The sequence below is a fragment of the Tamandua tetradactyla genome, chromosome 1 (assembly GCF_023851605.1).
Source record: "Tamandua tetradactyla isolate mTamTet1 chromosome 1, mTamTet1.pri, whole genome shotgun sequence".
NCBI classification, from domain to species: Eukaryota; Metazoa; Chordata; class Mammalia; order Pilosa; family Myrmecophagidae; genus Tamandua; species Tamandua tetradactyla.
The window spans coordinates 71,580,956-71,606,623 of NC_135327.1; the positions used below are offsets into that span (position 1 = coordinate 71,580,956).

Genomic DNA, 25,668 nt, shown 5'->3' on the forward strand with positions numbered 1-25,668 from the left:
AGTTGCTGCTGATTTATTTCAGTAAATACTATGAAGGTAGGCCTCTTCTTACTGAAGGAGCTTAGAGTAAGGTTAAATAATGACAGTGCTCTGCAAATGGTTTCATACCATGGACAAAGACTGTGACCATTTAAATGTCATCAATGTTTTACTTTCCTAGGAAAATGCTGTAATTTATCCATGAGTATTGTATTGGATAAATACTGAGAACTCATTCAAGCATATGTTCTCAGTATTCCCTAAAAATAGCATTTTACTGAAGTTGGCAAACCATGACTGCACGGTCCACTCTTCCCTCCCCTGTCAGGTGACATGACCACTGTCTTTGTGACCTGTCACTAAGGTGCTCATCTCCAGCTGTACAGAGAGCTGTAATGAAGACAGTGTGGATGAGGCTTTTTAAGGAGCTTTCAACCCAGTCTTTCCTGCTTTACTGCCTAGAAGATGTCTGTTTTTCAAAGCTGCCATGGTGCTGAGGAAATGGGATAGGATTTGGACTAGTTATAGAGTCACAAACCTTGTTTTCTAAAGGTAAGAATTAGCGATGCATTGGTCCGTGGAAAATTTTTATTATGTCTTCATGATGCTTTATAAAGCAATTGGAAATGCAGATGGAAAGATGCTTATATAGGTGGCATTCAAACTTTTTAAATTAAGCACATAACATAGAATAGTGTGTATATGTGTGTATGTATCTCCCTATCAGAAAATGTTATGATGACTGCAAAATGTACATACATATATTCAAAGGAATATTTAGATAATCACCATAATATAGTCCATTATTTTATCTTCTCCAGGCAAAAGGTCCTCTTCTATATGCTCTGGGATTAGTACATCACAAACCATACATTTTGGAAATTACTGGATTATAAGACCATGACGGTGCCTTCCAAATGTGAGATTGCAGTTTGTCATCATAAATGATTGTAGCTAAAATACAGATGTGTTTATTTATAACTCTTTCTTTTTCTTGGATTTTAATATTCTTAAAGATTGGAATAGTATTTTAAAATGCTTTGAAAATCTTAGAACTTCAAACAGACAATGCCCTTTGTGGTAGCGGCATACATATTTATTGACATACTGACTGAATGAGGTAGGAGATAAAGTAATAGAGAATAGTTACACACTCAGTCTGCCAGCACTGTTTGCTTTTGACTCAACGTTATTTGGAAAACACAAGAAAGGCACCTGTACCTCTGGCATTCTGCCTGACTGGAGAGTCAGGTTTTATGTCTTGTATTCCAAAGGTTGAAACTCTGAAGTAACAAAGTCATCCTTAAGGTTTCATACCATGTACAAAAACTGTGACCATTTAAATGTCATCAATGTTTTACTTTCCTAGGAAAATGCTGTAATTTATCCATGAATATTGTACTGGATAAATACTGAGAACTCGTTCAAACGTATGTGCTCAGTATTCCCTAAAAATAGCATTTTATTGAAGTTGACAAACCATGAACTGCATGGTCCATTCTTCCCTCCCCTGTCAGGTGACATGACCGCTCTCTTTGTGACCTGTCACTAGGGTGCTCATCTCCAGCAGAGAGGGCCTCCTTTCCACCATAGTTATTGAGAACTCTCCTTTCTCTCTGAAGTACAGTTCATACGAATGAGATATTTTTAACTTTGAGTCTGAGTGCTTTTATTCAAAACATACATTAAAAAGGAGACAGAAAGAGGGTAGATATTGGGCATTTGATGCTGAAGGAGTACAAAATGTTCAGCCAGGACTGATTGTAAAGACCCAGAAGAGAATAGCACACTGTTATCTGATGGGACGCTGAAAAAGTGAAGTGTGAGTGTGGTTGAGGGAGAAGACTTGGGGCATGAATGATACCAGAGGAAGACTGGGAGGGGGAGCTGTCATGTACACATGCAATGGACTACTGAGCAGCTGCAAGAAGGAATAAAGTCGTGAGACATGTAACTAGGAGAATTGAACCTTAAGAGAAATAGGTTGAGTGAAATAGGCCAGAAACGAAAAGACAAGTATTATACCGCCTCACTTACATGGGCTAATTCTAATATGCAAACTCTGAGAGTTGAATTTGAGAGCAAAGGTTATCAGGTAAAGGCCTATTCTAAAGGTTCCTGGAGTGTAAGCTCTAACAGCAGTCACCTCTGTTATGGAGTTGTAACTGAAATTTCTAAATTCTGAGATGCTGAGCTTTTTGTACATAACCTGGTCATTCCATGGAATTTTGGGTATTTTTGTGATACCTGAGGTTCAGAACTAAAGTTCTTCACATATAAAAGTCAACATTATCCACATAGCAACTGTTAAAAACACTGCAAAAGTGATCAGACTTCAGTTAGAGATAAGAATGAAGCTGATCTATGTAGGGCTAAAGTAAAGAAGATTAAGGGTAAAGGATGATATTAACTGTATTTTAAAACTTCAACTTTTGTGTGAGACCAAAAAAAGGAATTTTTATTTGGTGCAAAATTTATATTTTCAGTAGCAGACTATCTAATCTAACTTGTCAGCTTATTTGAACACCATAATTACATGGAAACATGAATAGGGAGTGACATGACCGCTTTGTACAGGTTGATATGATGCCCTGATACATCCCAGAAGATTAAAAACTATTTGCAATGTTCCCTTGAGGAGATGGCAAAAAGATGAAAATAGTAAACTTTCCTACCTGGGAAAGACCTATATTCTTGCAAGCATTAGGGACTGTCAACTTGATAGGACAGGCTTTCAATCCTGGGGCTTGTCCTTATGAAATTTATTCTTGTAAAGCAAAAGCTAAGCCTACTTATGATTATGCCTAAGAGTCACCCCCAGAGAACCTCTTTTGTTGCTCAGATGTGGCCACACTCTCTAAGCCAACATGGCAGGTGAACTCACTGCCCTCTCCCACTGACATCACTCCCAGAAGTATAAATCTCCCTGGCAACATGGGACATGACTCTGGGGATGAGTCTGGCCTTGTCATCATCAAGTCTTCTTGACCAAAAGGGAGAAGATAAATGAAACAAAATAGTTTCAGTGGCTGAGGGATTTCAAATGGAGTCAAGAGGTCTTTCTGGTGATTATTCTTATGCAGTATGTAGATATCCCTTTTCAGTTTTTGAATTATTGAAGTAGTTACAGTTGAACTGTAATCAAATAGTTTTGATTCATGAAAATGATTGAATAACTATAGAGCTTTTAAGGTGGGAAAGTGTGAGTATGAAAACCTATGACTAATACTCTCTTTATCTGGTATATGGAAAGATGAGTTAAAAAAAATACATGAAAAATGAATAAGCAAAATGGGAAATGGGGAAGTGAGATGTGTAGAGTGTTCTTTTTTACTTTTATTTTTATTGTTTTGGAAGTAATCAAAATGTTTAAAAATATATTATAATGATGACTAGCATAGCTATATGAGGATACTGTGAGTGACTATACATTTTGAATGATTGTATCTCAATAAAAAAATCATTAGAAAAAAAAGACACTATGAAATTCTTCAATTAAATTGGCCACAAGAAGAAGTGCAAAGTAAAACTTAGTGATGTGCTCATGGTCTGGCCTGATTTCAGAATGCTAAACCATTAACTTTGGGTAACTGTAGTGCCTCCAACCATTGCTGGGCCTAACGGAATATCTCCTTCTGCCCAGTGATAAGGATAATTGTTTTAACCATTTATGTGCAGACTGGTGAACCGACTCTGACCTAACAGAAGTATGATTGTTTAGTTGTAATGTGTACAATCCTCATGAACTCTGCTATATGGTACATAAAAACCATAATAGAAAAAATAACTTTAAAAAATTAGAAAAAAAATTCTTTGATATGAATTTCCATAGGAAAAATATGAGGAATGAGCAATGTGAAAATAATATGACACTGTTTTGATTTGTTAATGCTGTCAGAATGCAACATACCGGAAATGGAATGGCTTTTATAAAGGAAATTTATTAATTACAAGTTTACAGTTCTAAGGCCATTAAACATTCAAACTAAGACATTCAGAAAAAAGTCCCTTAACTCAAAAAAGGCTGATGTTTGTCCCATGATATGCCAGTTTGAATCTATTATGTACCTTAGAAAAACCCTGTTTTAATTCTGAATCAATCTTGTGGGGGCAGCATTTCTTTTAATCCTGATCCAATACCACAGGGAAGAAACTTTTGATTAGATTATCACCAGGGAATAGTGACGTGCCCAATTGTGCATGTGACCTTTTGATTAGAAGAAGGTGTGACTCTGCTCATTCAAGGTGGGTCTTGATTAATTTTCTGGAGTCCTTTAGAAGAGGAAGCATTTTGGAGAGAGCAGAGCTGTCACAGATGTTTGGAGATGCTTGGAGCCCGGCAGACATAACCATATGGCTTCCCACGAGATGGTACGCAAGCCAAAGCCCGGAAAGGGCCAAAGGAAGCCAAGAGATGAAAGCCAGCCCTGGACAAGCAAAGTGAAGAACCCCCCAGTAACAGAGACTTGAGAGTAAGAAAACCAGAGAGTGAAAAGCCTGAGAGTAAGGGACCAGTAGATGTCACCTACGTGACTTCCCAGCTAACAGAGGTATTCCAGATCCATCAGCCTTTCTTGAATTAAGGTATCTTTCTCTGAGTGCCTTAGTTTGGACATTTTCTCAGAACTAGAACTGTAAACATGTAACCTATTAAATTTTTTTTTTAAAAGCCATTCTATTTCTGGTATGTTGTATTCCAGTAGCTTTTACAAAGTAAAACATGTATGTGGCTTCTTCTGGTCCTTGCTCCCAGTTCCTCTGCTTCCATGTTCTGAGGCCAGTGGTTTCCTCTCCAAACATCTGTGGGCCTTCGCTTAGCTCCTCCAGGACACAACTCTGGGTTTTAGCTTGCTTAGTATCTCATAGGAAGGCACATAGTGACAAGTGCTAGGCTCTGTACCCCTCAACGTCCATGTCTAACTATCTGTTCTCTCTTTTGGCTCTTAAGAGCTTTATCTTTTCCCAAAGGACTCCAGTAAACTAATCAAGACTCACCTTGAATGAGTAAAGTCACATCTCCATCTAATCAAAAGGTCACACCCACAACTGAGTGGATTATATCTCCAGGAAACAATCTGATCAAGGGGTCCCACCATACAATATTGAATCAGGATTAGAAGAACAAAGCTTTTCTAGGGTGCATATCATTTTCAAGCCAAAACAACAAAGATGAGGGGAAAATGTCCCTGTTTGTCAGCAGAATAAACAAGGAACAGAATCAGAACTACACAGTCTGCATGTATGAAAATGATGTGACATAGAATAATTACACATTATACATGTTTTTAACATATTTTTATCTAAATGAGAGAATATTAATAGAGTGAAAAAGGAAAAAGAAGCAATTTAGAATGATCAGGCAAGTTTGAAAAGTAATCAATGAGATGTTCTATAATTAAATATATATAACGTGTATAAATGAAGCCAGGAAATCAATGCAGATTAGACACAGAATGAAGAAAGAATTAGTGAAAGCAATTACCCAAAATACCGAACAGAGAAAAAGATATGGAAAGTGTGAAAGAAAGTATAGAAACATGGAAGATAGAATAAGAGCATTTACCATATACCTTAGTAATGGTCCAGCAGAAGCATACATAAAGAACAGGTGGGAGGCCATTCTTTAAAGAGGTAATTGCCAGTGTGGTTTCTTTTTGGTTTGGTTTGGTTTGTGAGTTTTTATTGTCTAATTTATCAGAAACAACAATTTTCATATATAAGAAGTGTAATGACTCCAAAGAAGGATAAAAAAATGAATCAAGCTACCACTAAGCCCTTGATAGCTAAAGCACATGATTCCTAAGGTAATGAGAGAGGCTTAAAGCAACTGGACAGATTGTGGCTATTACATGTTGGATGCTGGGGAGTATAGCAGTGTATAAAACAGAAAACAAATGCATAACCTCATGGCATTTAGAATAAGGAATATAGGAAATAAACAAAATACCATTAAAAGTGGAAAAGGAGATCAAAAAATGAAAGTTTTTTCTAAGACTTTTAATGCAAAAAAGATCAATATACAAAATCTATTAGAACTAAAATAAATAAGGAAAAAAAAATCATCAACCTGAGAGAAAAATGAATCTGGGCGAGACCAGGTAAAAGTAGGAAAAAACATTTCACAGAAGTACTGATCTTAGATGAGTGAAAACTCATCACCCCTGTTGGGAATTAGTAAGTTAGAATAAGTTAAAACCATAGCAAGTTATAACTTCCCATATAACATTGACAAAAATCAAAGACATTTACAATGCCAATTCTTAATGAAGTGATGAAATCAGGAATTCTTATACATTGCTTGTGAGAATTTATTGAGGTTATACTTCAGACAACAATTTGGCATTAACTATTCAATTTGAAAATATGTGCATTCAGGAATTCAGCAGTCCCATTTTAAAGAAATTTTCAAAGTTTTCAACTAGAAAACACGAATATCCATCTATAAGTAAACAGACATATCAGTTCTTAAATAATTATTACATATTTTAGAGAAATAAAAACAAATGAACTACCATTATATGCCTGAACAGTGAATGAACATAAACCTTAATTTTTAAGCATAGTGGTAAAACCATTAATAAAATATTATTTTGTTTCTATGAATCTAAATTAAACTATGTTTTTGCATAAATCCATATGTGATCATATGTAAGGAAAATTAAGGGACTGTTGAAGTAGTCACAATATTAATTATAATAGATTTCTGTTAACTTGTGATGTTCTATTTTTTATGGTGGCTATTAGGTGCTCAGGTTTTCATATAATTCTTATTCATTAAGAAATAATATTTATTATATATCCTCTTTGACTATGTATTTCAGATTAGAAAAGGAAAATTCCTTTCTATAACTCAATAATCAGCAAAAAGATAAATTATATAATTTTTTCAATAGGTTCTTCTAAAGCATTAGATAAAATTATACCCTTAATCTTTATTTTAAGTAAGTAACTTATAAGAACTGGTAATAGAAGTGAAAATGCTGTATCATTAAAAAAGATCACCTATCCAAAATATCCAGCCAATCACAAACCTTAGGAGTTTATCTTTATTGACATTGATATCCTATACCTGAAATCAAAGAGATGAAATTATGTTTATACATTTCAGAAAGAGAATTAAGAACAGGAAAATTAACTAGCAATATCTATCTATTTATGTACCTGTACAAACACACATACACAGATATAATAGCATTAATCCCAACCTCAGTTTACATAGGGAAAATTAAATGCCAGTTGTAATAAAGATGCAGATATGAAAAACAAACTTTAGTTTCCTAATGTAAATGCAAATTATATCATGAGAAAAGCCAGTTGGTAAAATACACATGCATATTTTCATATGCAGACACACAACATTTATGTATATATAAATATTACATGTGCAAGAGAGTAAGATATAAAGAACTTCTGGTAAAGTGCCAAAATTTATTTAAACTTCAGAGTAGGGACAGTGATGACATGCTACAATGTTCAATAAGTTTCAAATGTTTCTTAAGAAAAATTTTTAAAAGAAAATGCCAGCCCAATATGAAGGAAAGAAAAACACTGAAGAGTAGAAAATGAGAAAAAAATTCTATGGTGCTATGATTCGACGTAACCAGTGCTAACAATTGTACATAACCATCCCAATTTTTTTACCCCACATATCTTTTTCACAATTTGATCATACTGTATATGTTTAGACTACAACATGAATGCTATTATAAAAAATTAATTTTAAAGATTTTTTATTGGCTTTCTAATATTCCGCTTCCTGGCCTATCAATTTATTTAGCTAATCTTCCAGTTTTAGCTCTCTAGAAATCTAGATATTCCTTTAGCAGCATTAACAAATAAAGACAAAAGTAGTATTAATGATTTTTCCATTTTTCTTAAGCTCTAACATGACTTCTATGTCATTTGCTTATTTCAAATTTTGATGTTTTGCCCAGTACAATTTTTTTCATTATTTTCAATTTTTTAAACTGCATGAAATATTACCTATGCTGAATACTGTGTTTTGGCGTCCCTTAAATTTTGCACCAGAAGGGAATGCCTCACTCCCCTTGCCCAATTCTCAGTGCCAGAACATATTCACCCATTGCATTGACCAGGTCTTCTAAGTATAGGCTTAGGTGTTGATCAAAGGATTATAAGGTTTAACCTGCTCTCACAAAGGTTTAATAGCTTAATGAGGGAGAAAGTTTTGTGGATCAGCAAACAAAATAACTGGAGAAGAGTGGAAAACCTGAATGTTTTCAGAGTGGAGAGAAAGCTTCAGAGAGAAGGTATAACTTGCTTCATCATGACTCTGACGAATCATTAGGAGTTTCACAAGTAGACAGGGTGAGATACAGGAGATTAAAGAAAACACATATGTTGAGACACAAAGAAGAGAGGAAGTTCAATAGAAATATATAACACTAATATTATTATTGCATTAATAATTCAATTATAAAAAAACAATTCAGAGACCATCAGAGTGCCATCTATACTGCAGAAAACCTTTCCAATGGCTTCTGTGTGTACAAGAAAGATATGACACTTGATCATCACCAGTATGTTCTCATTCTCAATGTATTTTCAGGTCATTATCAAATTTGGAGTTAAAGGACCCCTTCAAGTAACTTACATTTAAATATCAGTTGGAGGACAAATAAATGAAAATTGTGGTCCCCAGAGTGAAGAAAGCCACCTAGAAGTCCCTCTTTGAGAGCTTTGTGGATTCATTGCTCCGTGGATGAGCTGTGTTTTCAAATGCAGGGCTCTGTTCGGCTGAGTGCCAAATCAACCAGGAGCTCAAGGGACATATAGCATTCCACAGGATCCTTTCCATTTACTATGGGACAGATCACTGCCTGATTGTCTCCTCTTCCAAATAATATTAAAAACCTGCGCGAAGACTCTGAAGTGAACTTTAAAGGTAGAAGAGATTTCTAAAACATTATTCAAGCCCTTGCTTGTCATTTCTTTGATAAGTTAAGAAAGCCATTCCCAATGTTTTAGAGTGGATATAGCAGAGACTTGGTGAATGCAAAAGACAGAAACGTTTAAAATAATTTCTGAGGACAAAAAGTACGTTAAAGTTTTCCCATGTCTCCTTTTAGTAGATTACAAAGTGTGCATGTGGCAGACAGTTGAACATGTTTGCAGCATTTCGTATAATATTTCAAATGCATACCCAGTGTTTATGCAGTTAGTGGGAAGGGGAATGGTGATATGTCGAAACGTAATAATGTTCATCTACTTTAAATCTAGAAGTTGTTAGTGTGCTTCTTAATCTTCTCAAAGTTCCAATACTCATTTGAAGACACGTGCCAGGGCAGTTGCTCTTTAAAGTTATTTACTCCAATTACTTCCTTTTATGATGTGATCCCAAGCCTAAAAAGCACTTTAATTTTTTTGTTCTTCAATTTCAGTATTTTATGTGAATCCTCATTTCCATGTATTAAGTATGTGTCCTTATTTCTCTAAAAATATCTAGGTACTGCTTCAGTAACAAGCTCACCGTAGCAAAAGAATATTAGACTTCATAGACAGATTTGTGATGAGAAGAGAGGAAATGAAAACAGTGTTTAGCATAAATATTTTAATAGCTTTTTCTCTGATGAGATAATATCTATCACTTATTCAAAAAAAGACATATAATAAATAGCAACTTTCGACTGAAGACATCGCTAGGTATCGCAGAAAGTCTTAAAGGAGCCTTCCTTTTAGGGTAAGTTTAGAAGTGAATAGCTATGCTACAGAGAAGCCAGTGTTACCAAACAGGTTATTCTGAACAGTCATTTTGAGCCAGTAAATTTGATAAAAGGACAGGGTTTTTAAGGTCCCTGTTGGACCAAGTGCTGGGAAACTGCTCTTGTCAAACAGATAACTAAATCATTTGGTTCTGTCACTGAGTTAATGTTTCCAAAAGGCATCCCTGATACTTCTTCTTTTTCTAATTCTAACCCTAATTATGGGGAAGTTTTATTTCCACCCTAGACATTCCTGCACCATTTGAAAATTTTACAAAAATAATTTTTCGTTTATTTTACAGTACTAGTATTAAATAGAGTTTTATTCTTTAGGAAATGACTTGCAATTTTGTGATTGTTTCAGTTCTAATAAATGCTATTAGCTTCATTCATTTGATAGTACACTTTATCAAATATTCAAGGTGAATAGAAGTTTATCTTGTAGCTCAAATGTCTTTAAATCACCCCTCATCTTCTATGGCTTAAAATGTGGGTCTTTCCAAAGTAGGGACCAGAAGTATGAAATGTGTTGTTCTGGCCTTCTCAATTGACTTTCCAAGAGCAAGGATTCAGGAGACACTACTTTGCCCTGGAGTTCTGACACAACCCTGGGGTGATGAGGTTGGGACTCTTTTTTTTAGCTCTTCCTGCCCCGACAACAGATTGAATGTAAGCTAAGTTCTTACCAAGACAGGACATTATTTCATTGCATATTTTAGGAATCCTCTGTATCTATTCCTTTTTGATATTAGGAACATCATTCTCCCCTTGAACCCTGTAGAGTAAAAGCTAAGAAATTCTAGGAAGATACCCTGCTTCTTTGCATCTCATTTTTACCATGTACTTCCTTGTTTAAATGCCGCTGTCATAGGTCATTATTTATTTGTAATTTTCCCCTGTATTCTTCCCCTGTCCACAGCCACCATGAACAGGTATCCAGTGACAAGAATGTCAAGAATATGCAGGGTCCAGGGGCTTTCCCCTTCTCATGTGCCTAAAAGTAGATGACAAGATGACAAATTGTCTGATGGTAATGAGGTCTGTCTTGGTAGTAATGATGGCATGAGGCTTCATCAGCATAGTCTTAAATTTAAAGCAAGACATTGAGATGTGACAACACAGATATGTCCCTGAAGAAGGTGACTGTCTGGATATGGATAGCCTCATTAGAAATTATGCTTTTATTTAACTCCTTGTCATTGGAGTTTTTACTCACTGAAGTTTTTGAGCTTTGGACCTATAGTGGAGTCAATGATAGCAAAGAGTCAAGCTCTAAGATTTGTCTGGCTTGGTATATATGAAGGCTTTGACTTCCAGATCTAGTATTTGTTGATCAGATACAGTGTGGTGATGGAAGTATAAGCATTAATCTTTTCATAGAGAAAATCAATCACAAATCTAACCTGAGTTCTTGAGCAGAATGTATTCGATTGGTTATTAATTCTGTAATAAAAATTCTTACAGAATTTTTTCTTAAAGCTGTGCTTGAAATTGGTTGTCAAGGCTCTCCTTATCTAACTGGGTGTTCCTTTACCTCCACACAGGGAAAAGGATGGTCCAGTCGTATTAGCCTTGACCTTCAGAATTCGATAGGCAACAGTGAGAAAGGATTCACCAAAAGTGCTAATTCCAAGGTCAGAGATCTGAACATCTCTCCTTATCAACTTCCTTCCCAAGGCAAAACCATAACAATGGTTGTCATTTTCACAATTGGGAAGACTCACTTTTAAGAACAGAAGATTCTAACATCAAAGCTATTACAGATTTCTATTCTGCCACATACCAACTGTGCAATTTTAGTGTCAGATCACCATTTTGAATGTGCTTATCTATGACAGGTGAATAACAATGTATAATTCACAATTTCCTCATGAAGAATAAGTTGATACTGATTGAGAAAGTTTTGATAATACTGATTTAGGAAGAATCTATAATCATAACGTTTACATATATAAATGTCTTAAAAATACAAAGTATGAATGTAGCAGGCAGGTCCCTGCAGCAAGGAGACCCCCTGTTTACTAAGGCCACTTCCTCTTTAGAAAGTCTCCCAACCCTGAGGAGGGTTGAAAGCGCATGTACACAAGATAAGAGGCCTCTGTGGGAGCCTCCTCTCCTATGAATGCTCATCTGTTTCTGTAAACTCAGCTTTGCAATCCTTCTGGGTCTGATCACTGGAAAGCAACCAATCATCTCCTTCAGACATCGTCAGTTGCCATATTAGGAACACCCTACCTCTAACGAGCCATCTTGTCTATAAAAATCTTGTGTCAGCCCCTGCTCAGGGCTCAGATTTTCAGAGGATACTCGGCTGGGCCCTATGGCCATAAACCAATAAAACCTACTTCCTGAAATTTTGGAGCCTTGACCCCGGTTTGTTCTGTTTTTGTGTAATATTCCTGGAGGCTTGCAGCCTTGTTCCTGGTTTTGCACAACATTTCTGGGGGCTTGTCTGGGATTGAAAGGCTGGTGATATTCCCACCTCCCTTGTCTGTGGTGGTGGCCTCACCTGGACTGGAGACCTGATGGAATCCAGTGTTGGCAATGGGGCTTTTCCTTGTCTTTTGCATTCCTGACCTCCCCAGCTGGGACATTCATCACTACTGGAGTGGTAATGGATTCGGGACAGTTTCTGGAACCAGGTACCAGGGAGCACCACCCATCTAACTGGTAAGCACTTGGGCGCATCAGTTTCAGCCTACTCGTAAAAGGCTAGAGGAGCCTGAGTAGAAGAGGAGCCTGACCACCTCCCAGAGGCTCTCCAAGTACCAGTCTCCAGTTGGAAAACCAAGGGAAATGGAAGTCTTCAGGTTCGGCTCCAAGAAGGGCAGTGCAGGAAGGGTGTTGGAGTGTGTGCATGTGATCATGTGAATGAGAGGGAGTCCTGGGCCACAAGAGCCGAGCACCAGGCCACGATTGAGTTCGGACCCTGTGGTTCCTGCCACCCTGCTAAGGGCCAGGTCTGACTGAACAAAGTGCAAGTTTGTTCAAAATACTTTGCTGTTTGTCTGCAAGCCTGCTCCCTAAATGTTGGCACCACCAATGTGGGAGGAGAAGTCAGTAAGACACCATCACAGTGCATGATGTCTAACATTAAGAAAGCTTTTACTGATGACTGGGGAGTCAAGCTGACACCCGGCCAACTTAGGAAATTGTGTGAATTAGTGTGGACCACTTTTGATGGGGATAAAAAGAAATTCTCTTGTGTTCCAGCTTATCATTACTCTGTCTTATAAATTGAAATTTTCACATTTCACATTTCAGAGTAAAAGAACATCTGTGTAGGGGTTGCAAAATTTATCTCATTAAGCAAACAGGCCTGTAACAGTGTTGATGCAAGATTTTGCTACACACAATAAAAATCACACAGTTTAACAAGGAAGTGTTAAGACTACCCTGTTACACAGCCATTAAAAGTATGAGGCATGTACATGCATCATTTCATTCATGTATGTACTTGGAAAGTTGTGTACCTACCATATATGCAAGATACTGCTTAAACATTAATAAGAAAGCAAAGATTATTAAACCATCAATCCTGCCTTAAGGAAATTATAACCTACTAAGAAAAAGATAAATTTGTAGAGTGTGTTTTGTACAACTATTGTTGCCATTACATGACCTTGGTAAGAAATAGTTAAAATGTGTCCTCTAGCTGGGAGGAGTGGCTATCCTCCCAGAAGGAGCTGTACTTTAATAAAGCTATCTAGGTCCCAGGAAGCTCCTTTTGTCTCTAGTCAGTTCCCAGAGGACCACAGTGGCCCAGTCACATAAGCTAACTGGAATTTGGCCACAATTGGGTGAAGATATCACTAAAGAACAAATAGAAAAAAAAAAAAAAAAAGCCTGCATGCAAGCAGTTAGAGAAAGAGAGAGAAGAATCTTATGAGAAATAGAGAGCACCTCATCAGAATCTTATGCTCTGCTATGAATCTTAACTAAGGAGACTCTGAATGCTGTCACCAAGATTGCTGTGGATTTTTTACTGAGATTTGGAATGCTGTTTCTGAAACTCTCCAGCACTTCTCTTCAGGTGTTGGTGCCATCTTATCTGGTGATATAACTATGCTTTATTTTTGAAAACTATTTTAATTATTTTATTTGATTACTTTCCTAATAAAATCTGCTTTTATATCACTGAGGTCTGTGTTGTATGTGAATCTGAACCTATAAGTTAAGTGGCCACAGATATCATGATGCCTTGCATGCAACAAAATTGGTGTTGTGAGCAAGATTCACATTTCAACATAGCTTCTTAGTGGTGAAGGTCAGTAAAACAAGCTTTAGAAAATTTGTTCATAAAATATGCACTATGTTCTTCTGAATATTGCAGTGCTTTATTAGAACCACTCTATACAAATTTGAAGTTGCCAGTTTCTTGTATTCAGGATGTTTGGATTGGAACATTTTGTCTCCCTGGTTTGCACTTACTAATGCTATAAGACATTTGGGAATTTTTAAGTCAGTAACCCCTCTTCAAGATCTACTTGAGATAGATTACTAGTGGGCCATAAGCTTTGGACATAAATTAGAAGATAATGTTATTTTTGAAAAGGTTCTCTAAGTTCAAAGTAAAGAACCAAGAAATCCCAGGATGGGATGATTTACCTTACTCCTCACTTGCAAAGGATGAGCAAAATGCACAGGACCATGTGAAGATTGGGGGAATAGAATTAAACAAGTAGAGCCTATTCAGGTTGCTCTGTGTCTAGAAAACATTCCACCAGAAAAAGGGAAAGAAATGATTGGAGTGTGTAGAAGAGAATGGGCTTTGTTAATGGAATATAGGAAATGTGTGAACAGCGAAATCAACCAATCTCTGAAAAAATGAATTATGAAAAAGAATTAGCAGAATTACAAGAAAAATTGTGCACGTTGCAGAATCAAAATTTTATTTTGGAAAATCAAATTTGTAATTATCAGTCAGTAGCCGAAAGGGCTGCAGTCCATGTGGACCAATATAAATGTAAAAAACGATGAGGTAAAGTGAACAAAAGGAAAGTACATGTGGTACTAGCCACTGCCACTGCTGATTGGGACCCTGATAAGTAGGATGGTGATGTGTGGAATGAGGCAGAAGATGAAAAAGATGGGAATATTTTAAATAAGAAAGTTTGTCAGAAAGAAAAGTATAAATATCCTTCAGAAATAGGAGCTCGCCCAATACAAAGGCAAAAAGAAATCAAACCACTTTCAAAACCACTATTAAAAAACAAGAAATATCTGACATTCTTAGGCGTTTTACTCAGAAAACTGGTGAGCCATTAATTGTCTGGATGGTCAGAATTGCTGATGTAGGGGCTGGAGGAGCAGTGCTGGACTATGCTGATTGCATGAAACTTTTAAGGGTTAGCACCAATCCCTTTACACAGACTGCTTTTCAGGAGTTTAGTTGGCAGACTAGAGAAAGTTCTAACTTGCTAACATTGACTGTGCAAGTGTGTAATGAGCAATGCCTTGTGGACAATATGTGGCCATGAAATGATCGACCCTGTTACACTTTGTGAGATGCTATACAGAGATTGAAAAAGGAAGTTACAAAGTCAGTAATTATATTGGGAGAAGCTGACACATACCACCTCCTCCCTGTCAATGCTTCATAAAAAATGCTATCATTAAGGAGGCGCTTCTAGCATATAAACACTTGATAATGACTTTATTATTAGGACAAACAGGCAATCCACTTAACAATGTCTTAAACAAAATGGCAAAGCTGGGAGACAAGGAAAACTGGAATACAGGGAAGGAGAGACCAAAAGATAAAATGGGAAATGGTTCCCCAATACCATTAACAGGATTTTCCACAGAGACATGTTCCAAGGCCTGCTGGAAGCTGGGGTCAACCAAAAAAGTATTAACATTCTGTCAAATAATGAGATAAAAAAATTGTATGAATAAAAACATAAACCAAGCTCTAATCATAAAGTGAATAGCACTCCTACTCCTGGCAAGGCAGAAGACCTGCGTCAGCTCCCTTGGCACCTCTGTACCCTCATTTAGTCCCTTTCTTCAGACAAAGAAATTAGGCCAAACCCCATAATCTTTGACTCCAAATTTGTTGCTCCCCTTTGGCTTTATGTTTCATAAACATTGAATTGGGGGAGCTGTTGAATATTAAGAAACTCTTTGCTTGCAAGTTCTATCCTTACAGTTTTTTTTTTTAAAGTCTTGATATGTGCCATTAATCCTTATTAAAAAATTATACATTGATGTCTTAAATATGCATTGACTAAAGCATTTTAAGCATTATTATGACAAATTCAATTTTGATGGTATTGTATGTTGTGAAATGTTTGCTTGAAGTAATGACTTAAGCATGAAGGATATAAAGGATGTGCTTTTACTAACAGGAAAAAGAGAGTAGTCTTGTCCTAAGATAAAATAAATGGCTATTACAGAAGGAGAAAAATGTAAGACAAACCCTGAACAAATATAGTAAGTTGCCAAAGGTTTGAGGAATAGGAAATTATAGTCAAAGGTAGGAAAAGTTTTAGGTGAACTACAAGGGAAGGTGTTGGAAGCAGTACCCAAACCCTTTAGCATCTATCATCCCTTTACATAAGTTTGAACCTGGGGACTTGGTGTGGTTAAAAGACAGGAAAAGAAAAGCAATAAAAAAAAAAAAAAAGGCCCTTTCCAGCCTTGATGGAAAGATCCTTACAGTGTTGTTTTAGTAACCCCAATAGCTGTCAGAGTTGCGGAAATCATCCCATGGATTCACTATTCTTAGGTCAAGAGGGCTACTGCAGATGAACCCTGGGAGTGCAGTCCTGATCCTGAACACCCAATACCCACCAAGACACTGTGTCGCAGCTGAGATCAGCTGACCAGTCCACAACCGAGGCCTGAATGACTGTCGTTGCCCTGCTCTAGCTCAATGGAAGCAGCTAGTCAGTGCAGGGCCAGAGCCTGAGGAGAACTCTGAGCCTTGCTTCAGTCACCTCAGAAACTGACTGATCTGCGCATGGCTGAAGATTGAGGAATTGACACATGGACATTCCAGCCTACTGGGTTTGTGAACTAATTGTCGTTTCTTGCTCTTGGTGTTTGTCTTTCATTTAGCTCTATTCCTGTGGGATCCCTCTTACCCAGGTAACTTCCCCTTTCCTAGCTGCTGCCCAGAGTATGTTTCTCCATTTCTTCCCTGAGGCTAACTGTACATTCATGTGGTGGCACTCCCCATAGCCAACACCATGCGCCTCACTCTTCTGTTTCTGTTCAGCATGGTCATAAGCCCTTCCAAGGAGAATGATGCATGCCAGGCATGCCTCAAGACCACCTATGTTGGGAAAAAAGTGGAAACTACCATAGTTTTCTATAACCAGTATTCATGCCAAGGCAGTTCTCAGACCTGCATTCTTAACAGAACTCAGTATTCTGTATGCACCCTAAAGGAAGATCCCCCAGTATGCTATAATCCAACCTCACAGGTTCAGTAGTGCTGTTTCTAGTGTTCCCTTGTAAGGGAAGTGGTTCCCAAGTCCACCTGACCTTCAACACATGTATAATTTAACCCCCACCAAATCTGACAGCTTTCCTGGTGTGGTCCTCCTGGTAATGCAATATGAGATTGGGGGGAAGCGTGTGGCTGTGCTGAGATGGAGCCTTCTGGGAGCTGGTGCCATGTAGTTTGTCTCTTGCCCAAATCTCTGAGCTGGGTCCTCAGTGGAGAAAAAATCTGGGTTCCCAAAACGTGTGACCAGAGCCTGGGCCCCACCAGCAGGTGAGGGAATCCTAAAGCGGGTGTGGGCATGGAGTCCAGGGGGCACAGGCTGTGGAGAAAACAGATTGAATCATCTCAGGGGGCATTGCCCCTCTCTCACTTGCACACCTCACATCACCCTGCTTGGCCCCAAGGGATGGCTAATTAGCCAAAAATGGGTAAGATTCCTCAGGGAAGGAACAACCTAAGACAAAGTCACAAGAGGCCATCAGGAGAAAACTTGGAGCCAATAGAAGTGGGGCACAGACCCTCACCCCCCCAACTTTGCAGGGGCAAAATCCTGCAAGGCTACCTTATTTACTTTGCCCAGCTCAGATCAGGACATACCAACACCTGCAACAAAAAGAGGATGAGATATAGGTGATGCCATTGCCCAATGGTGTGGGCAAGCATCAAAGGGGGTAATGTAGCAGGCAGGCCGGTGGCAGCAAGCAGGACCCCTGTTTACTCAAGCCACTTCCTCTTTGGAAAGTGTCCCAACCCCAAAGATGATTGAAAGCACACATAGGCAAGATCAGAGACTTCTGTAGGAGACCCCTCCCCCATGAATGCTCATCTACTTCTGTAAACTCAGCTTTGCAATTCTTCTGGGTCTGATTGCAGGCAGGCAGCCAATCATCTCCTTCAGACATTGCCAGTTGCCATATTGGGAGCACCCTAGCTCTAAGAAATATCTTGTCTATAAAAATCTTGTGCTAGCCCCTGTTTGGGGCTCAGACTTTCAGAGGCTACTCAGGTGAGCCCTATGGCCACAGACTAATAAAACCAACTTCCTGGAACTTTGGAGCCTGGACCCTGGTTTGTTTTTTTCCAAGTAATTTTCCTGGAGGCTTGTAGCCTTGTTCCTGGTTTTGTGCAACAAGTATTCTCTTCCTAAGTCTTTCATAGCTAGAACCAGTCAAAACCTATAATTAGACAACTTTAATCTTAAAAGTAAATTTGTCCCATTTTAATAATATCTTAACTATTCACTGGCAATAAATTATGCTATTTCATATTGCATTGGTTGCTTAATAGATTGTAAAATAGTGATGTGTTTGCTACTTAATAGATTGTAAGTCAGTAAATTCAGATATACATGTTAAAATAAAATTAGTCTATATTATAAATATATTACACATTTATATGATATAAAATATACTTTATAGCACATAACAACATATATGTGTTATATATTTATAATATATTTATATATTATTATATGTAGTAACAAAATTATATAAACAAATAAAATTCTATTTTTAATCTTCCAATTATTCTATTTTGAATATATTTTTGTAAAGTTGTCCATTTGAAAATGTTATTGTGAAAGTCATTTTAATGAAGTCTGTTTATACCTAGCACATTAAAGTTCTAGGATGACTGAAATTAGGTGCTTTTTGTTTTCTTTAGTAAGATGTTTTTAATTACGTAGATGAATCTTTTTGAAATTATGTAATAACTGTTGTGAGTAAATTGGTCTTTCATTTCAATGAATCAGGCAATACATTTAGTCAAAAGAGAAGTTTGTCTCGAATTAATCCTTTTGCCAATATTGAGAAGTTAGTTAAATACCTTGCAAGGCTGAGATGTGTATCTTAAAAACACACAAATGATAACAACAATAACAGCAACAACAAACCCAACAAGACTTGGAGTTCTTGGGTTTATTTTTTTTCTATGTTTCTTTTACAAAAACCATTGCATTTCAAAACTCAAAATATGAATTCTGAAACTAACATGCCTAAGAAGACTATTTCTTATAATTTCTTAGTTATAAATTGTGTTGAACATTTTTTATTGTACTTTAAAGTTATGGATGAACAATTTTTGCCTAGCATAAGCAAGAAGCGAGTTTCCAAATCTTTGTTGAATGTATTGAGATTCAGTTCACATGCAGCTGTCTTCAGACTGATATAAACGTAACATTAGGAACAGGTGTGTCACCATCAGAGCTATAGACAATTGCATTGGGAAGCTAAACCTGTTCTAGAAAACAAGGAAAGAATGTTCAATTGGTCCATATTTGTACACACTGGGCAAAAGTTTCATTATTGTGTTTTGATGCAATCATACTTGCGTTCTTTGACTGGCCTTATTTCTCACAGATAGTTTACCTCAAGTCCCAGCCCTGCTAAGATTCCAGAGCTCTGACCACCAGCAGGACATTAAAGCAATTGTCATATTCCTCTTACTATCTTCAGTCAAATTATCCATATTTCAGAAACCCAAAGATTATTATGCATTTGCTGTCTCAAACCAGGAGCCATCCCCTGTGTTGATCTTTTTGTCTTTTTGCTAAAGACCTGCTGCTCAATGGATGGCCTGAAATTAGAGGTTGTTAGTGAGGAAAGAAAGTTAGGTGGAGGTGGGGTCAGCATCAGAACTACCAAGTCTGATGTTCCATATTTAGAGAGCTTGAGAGGCAGGAAAGTTTCCAGTCTGAAGAAAAGGAAAACTCTTTCAAAAAAGAGATAGTTACTTAGGCACGGGATATGAGGCAGAGATTAAATAATAGTCTAAATAGTTGTTTGAGAATGTTTTCAGAGCAGGTCTTGGTTATTAAATATGAGATGGAATGCATATTCTTCATGATATAAAAGACCAACTAACAACGCCAGTCCCAAAGGAGGTAGACGACTCTTATAGTTTCTTCTGGGGCAGAGGAATATAGGGCAAAAATGATGGCTTTTGGAGCCAGATAAATTTGATTTCCTCCAACGCACATAACTAAACCTCTCTAATAGAAATGGTAAATGGGTGGAACATTACTTGTAGACTAATATATTAGCCTGGGTCTGATAAGGATGCAAGAATTTGAACAGGGTTTGATACATGTCTACTATAATAAAGATTATTTAACTATGAGAAGAGAGTAGCTATAAAGATGTAAAGACAAGTCTACAGGGTACTCTAGGGCTGACGGAAGTACTCAAGGAATGGAAAACTTGCAAGTAGCACATACAAGACTGGGGTTCCTTATTGGAGAAAATGAAGTACAGTCCAGTGGATGACAGAGCTAGTTGCTGGGTCCACAGTGGCTTTGCAAGCAGGACACATCTCCAAGGAGCATGTGAGCTGAGACTGGTAGATATGCACTCAGAGGATGACAGGGCACCATGATGGGCGTGAGATGTGAAACATGCAGTATCTATATTCTGAGGGCAGGAACGAGATGTTTTGAGCATGTGACTGGAGTAGAAGACGTGGGATTTTTCATTATGTGTACCTCTGATGGGCCAGGCAGCAGGACCAACAAACAGCAAAGCAGAACACCTGGAAGCAAGAGAGATGCCCCTTCTTCCTGCAATATCTCTCAGTGCCCTGTTCTGTCAAAGCTTAACACTGTGCTCATTGCAAATAGGAAATGCTTAGAGTATTATAGATGGTCACAGAGCAGGTGCTGGAGGTAAAATGTGAGGCTGAGACACAATCCATTGCTAACTGGCTCAAGTATCATGTTGTAAGGAAAATCTCTCTGTCTGAAATCCTAGAGTCATTATTCAGTTTTAGTTCTGCAGTTATTTCATAGGTGGCCTTAATCAAGTCAGCTCTCTCCGAACTTAGTTTTACTCATCTATAACTTGGGTAAAGTGCTCTATGAAATCTATCAAAGCTTGAATTTTAAGAGTATCTGTTGATTAAAACAATTTGGTATAGTCTGTTAAAGTTGAAATGCAGCATTATAAATGAAACAAGAAATGGAACCTAAGATGACACTTAGAAGCAAGATATGGGAAGAGTAAAAAGTATGGTAAGTCTAACTTCTATCAACACTTCAAATTGAAAGTGTCTAAAATGGGATGCACAGGCATACTCCTCTACTATATTCTCATATAAGTAAATAGAGTTATCATGACCTCTAAATCACAGAGCTTTACTGTTTACATATTTGCTAAGGGATATAGATATATCCCATATATATACATATATACGACAAATTGAAGAGTTCATAAAGCCAATACGCATGGTTTAATAATAATTATAAATTAAACCTCATCTAACTCCCTCTCAGATAAGTGTATATAGCATTGCCAGCCCCAGAAGACTGCCAGTTACATTCTTTAATCACCACTTCTTCTCAAACTTGTGCTAAATCTTTTCTTCGTTTATAAGAATTGTTTCCTTAATTATCTTTAAAGTACTAATTCCTATAGATATATATTTTAAATAAATTGATTATAGCTGCCTGTTTTTGAACATTACATAAATAAGTTTATTTTTATCCAGTATCTTTTTCTTTTAACAAATTTGAGATCCATAGTTTGTTACATATAGGGGTAACTGGTTCTTTATTATTGCAGCTTACAATCTATTATATGAATTTGTTTAGGCTGATCATGTTCTTCTGTCCCCCAAGCCCTTAATGATTTCTTCATCTTGCGCTGTCAATTGCTGAGTTGTGTTAACATCTACTACTGGGTGAATTTCTCATAGTCGTTCTGTTTTCACTTTAGATATTTTGAAACTATGTTACTGGTGCAGACATATTTTAAAATGCTGTCTTCTACTTTATTGTAAACCACACCTAAAGAGCTAAAAAAGATTTGCATTTGAGATGTCAATGAGCAGACAGATATTGCACACAAAATCACCACTTGGCTTAGTAATTTCTACTTGTTTCCTTCAGCAAGCTAAGTGTCAGTTGCAAACAAGAAAGGAAAAAGGATGAAGGCATATGCTACATTTATAGATGTACAGTCCCTCGTTACCTTGGCTGCCATTCACCCCCAGCCAGCATACCCTATGACCACAGCGTTCTACTCAGAAGTTTTCACGGCCATATGGGAAATGTGTTATGGTCTGCAAAATAAATGCGCACTCCAAACAGAAGCAGGTCACTGATGCTTATGGTGGCTTGGAGGGTTGGATTTATATGACAGTTGGAAATATGGACATTCTAGGTGTGCTTTTCATTCTGTTGGCTCAAGAGTACCTGCCATATTCTGATTTGTTACACCCAAAGTTACCTAAACCATTATGTCATTGGTACCTAAGTTGCTCACAAGATATATCATCCTTTATCAATACCAGGACTTTCAGTACTTTCCAAAACATATTTACACATTTTGGGGGTGCAAAGGATGTTTATCTCTTTTGGACGGGATAGGCATATGTACATATACTGTGTTTATAAATAATGAAGCACACAGCATAGGTTTTTCAGCATTGGATAAATGTGCTTACAAGTTTAACAATTTTGGATAGAAAACATGAACAGTTGATCTTCATTTTTCATGGATTCCATTTTTGTGAATTCTCCTATTCACTGAAATTTATTTGTGAACCCCAAATCAGTACTTGTGGTGATTTTGCTGTCTTTCCTGAACATGCACAGAATGGCAGAAATTTTGCATTGGCCACTGTGCATGTTACCAGCTGAGGCTGAACAAGGTCTTGCTCTGCCTTTTTATTTCAGCTCCCATATAGTAAAGTGTACTTTTCACATTATATTCAGTGCCACAATTTCACTACTTTTGATGACATCACTGTTTAAAATGGCCCACAAGCACAATGCTGAAGGGTTGTCTGGCATACATAAATGCAATAAGGAGAAAATGTGTTAGATAAGCTTCATGCAAGCATGTGTTATAGTGCTCTTGGTTGTAAGTTCAATGTTTAAAAATCAAACATATATATTCAAGACAAGGTGTCTTGAAGCAGAAACACACACAGCACACGGTTATGTGTTTGTTGGTCATTTGAGGAAAATGTTATGACCAGAAGCTCTCAGGAGCCTAACTTTGTTTTTCCCCTAGAAGCAAAAGCTCATCATTCACTAATGCACTATTTTTGATGACTTCCTAGAATACGACAACTGTGAAAAATAAGCACCAACTATACTCAGCTGCTTTGAGAGAAGCATATTTACCAGTTCCTTTTGAGAAAATGATGTTTACTTCTTGTTTAGTATCTTCCCTAGTGGATTCCAAATGCAAATACCATAATCTTCACCTTTGTCTCCAGGAAGCAGCATGGGAGCCTGAAATGTAACATGGCAACTGAATAAGTGTTGAAAAGAAAACATTTAGAGTAAGTACGGAGAGAATGAGAATTTTAGGAGCTTAACAATAGCTGTTTTCAAATGTACAAGGCTTTATATGGAAAAAAGAAGGAAAAAAAAGTCATTCAGTGGTAGAATTAGTGTTAACGGTGAAAGTTTCAAAGAAATTATCTTGTCCTAAAATAAGTAAAAATATTTCAAGTGATTAGCATTGTCAAGTAGAATTCACGAGTTATCTGAATTTATCTGAACTCCTTACTCACAGTGCAAAAATGAAGATTACTTAGCAGTCTGAAGAATTTTACTCCAAAGGAAACTGCTCCAGATGATATTTGGGGCCTCTAACTCTTAAGAGCATGTGAATTCTCTGAATATGGAAGCAATAAAAAGGTTTTAAGGTTAATATAAATGTTTTTTTTTCTATAAGCAAGTTCACTTTTTTCCCTTCCCTAAAAGCTTTTCTTCTTCCAGAAAGGAAACCTGAGTATTACTCTGATATATCAAAAGGCATTACATTAAAATCATCTCCTCTCTGAGTGTTATTAGAGAGATTTTCTACTGCCCTAGTGGCTTTAAAATACAATGTCTTCTAAAGGGCAAAAATTTTTGTGACTAACATGTAGGCGTGGTATATCTAAAATGTCAAAAATATTGTAGATAAAAGCAACCCCTCATTAATAAGATTTTAGGGGCAAGAAAAAAATATCCATTTTGGAAGGGAAACAAACTAAACCTTGAATAGTCATCATACAAATAGAATGGGGCATGGCAGTTACAACAGTACTATCAAGAAGAAAGAGGTCTGTTTATCTGCAGAGCTGAGGTTCACTGCAACGTTAAAGAACAATGATAAATATGTATGAAACAGATAAAAGAAATAATAAACCAATAATTAAAGTTCAGAGATTTATATTATGCATATGAAAATGTTGATCTATGAAAATGTAATTTCTACAACATTTCCATTAGCAGAAAGATATAAATCTTGCAAGATGTCATTTATTTTATGTATAAATGGCTACAAGACCCAATATGTGATTTGGCTTAATTAACATATGTTACCAAATAAAGGACCATACTGCTGCTTCTCCAGCAGGCCTTGTCTTTTGGAAGCTGCAAGTTTATGTCTGGGGTCACCCATTATGAGTAGGGGATTATTCTGGAGACCCTGGCCCCTTGAGCAGTCATGCAGGGATGTGGATACATAACACCTTTTCTCCATTTGTTGTGCCTAGTATCGTATCACTCTTCATTCCTGCAGAGCAAAAAGTGGTATTCTCACGAATCTGCTCGAGCTCTCTCAATCCAAGAAGGATTCCTGAGCATCTTCACATATACAAAGGCTCCTATTTCCAAGAAGAAGAAGAATAAGGAATAGGTGGCATGGGAAAAATAAAAATAAAAATAAATAAAACAATGTTGCATTTGTAATCACAGGCTCTCTGCCCAAGTGATCTAAAGATGAACAAACAGAATTTCTGTAAATGTAGAGCAAGGGGTGGAAGCATCTCATAGTATGGAATGGGAACCATGTTTATTTCCTCTTTCCAGAACGAGATGGCCAGGAGGATGAAAGACTTTCCCATGAGGCTTATATGGCCAGTTTTTGGCCATTTGCTCTAGAAGGTGCAAGAATGACCGAGTCAGGTTCTCTGAAATTTAGGAACTCATGCAATAAACCCCCACCACCTTCTCAATAATTTGCTTAGCTCAAAGACACAGGCCTTTGTTTATAGTTGTTGAGGGTCTTTTCTGGTGGAGATTTTGCAGAAGGGGTCATATTAATACACCGTTACTAGGAAGGCCTCTGGAGGAAGGAGGAGGAGGGTACCTCCAGAGTAGAATCAACTCTGCATTCCCCCTTTTTTAAGAAGTCTGTGTCAACACCTCCCTTCTTCTCCAGACCTCTCTGATGTTCATATGCCCATATGACTAACTAAGCTAAGAGATTATACAACATTCCTTTAACCGATCTCACATAGATTATTTCTTAATATGCTTTAATAAGTCTGCATATAGTTGGGATATGTCCCTAGGGACACAGGAAATTGACCTCCTATCTTCTGGCAACAGCTTGCTAATGCTAGCAGTGTCCTCTAGGATTTCATTTTGATCACAAATTCTTGCTTCCTTCTCTTCAGACGCTATAAGATATCATGCCCCCTATCTGGTACCAGACTCAAACTTCAGTCCTTCTGTCTTTAAGGACATAATTTGATTAGATATGGTTTGTTATTCACAAATGCATTGGCTCATACCCT

The 25,668-nt window shown here is 37.2% G+C and overlaps 1 long non-coding RNA gene across 3 annotated transcripts; it reads left to right on the forward strand.

The window, feature by feature from the left end:
• The first annotated feature begins 337 nt into the window (after positions 1-337).
• LOC143684833 (uncharacterized) lies at positions 338-23,549 on the forward strand. 3 transcript variants are annotated; one of them, XR_013176195.1, is made up of 4 exons: positions 338-531; positions 801-898; positions 11,246-11,335; positions 23,371-23,549. It is a non-coding gene; the product is annotated as an uncharacterized LOC143684833 (long non-coding RNA). The 3 variants fall into 3 exon arrangements; XR_013176194.1 differs by lacking the exon at positions 23,371-23,549 and adding an exon at positions 16,432-16,700; XR_013176192.1 differs by lacking the exon at positions 23,371-23,549 and having other exon boundaries at positions 11,246-12,049.
• The last annotated feature ends 2,119 nt before the right edge of the window (positions 23,550-25,668 follow it).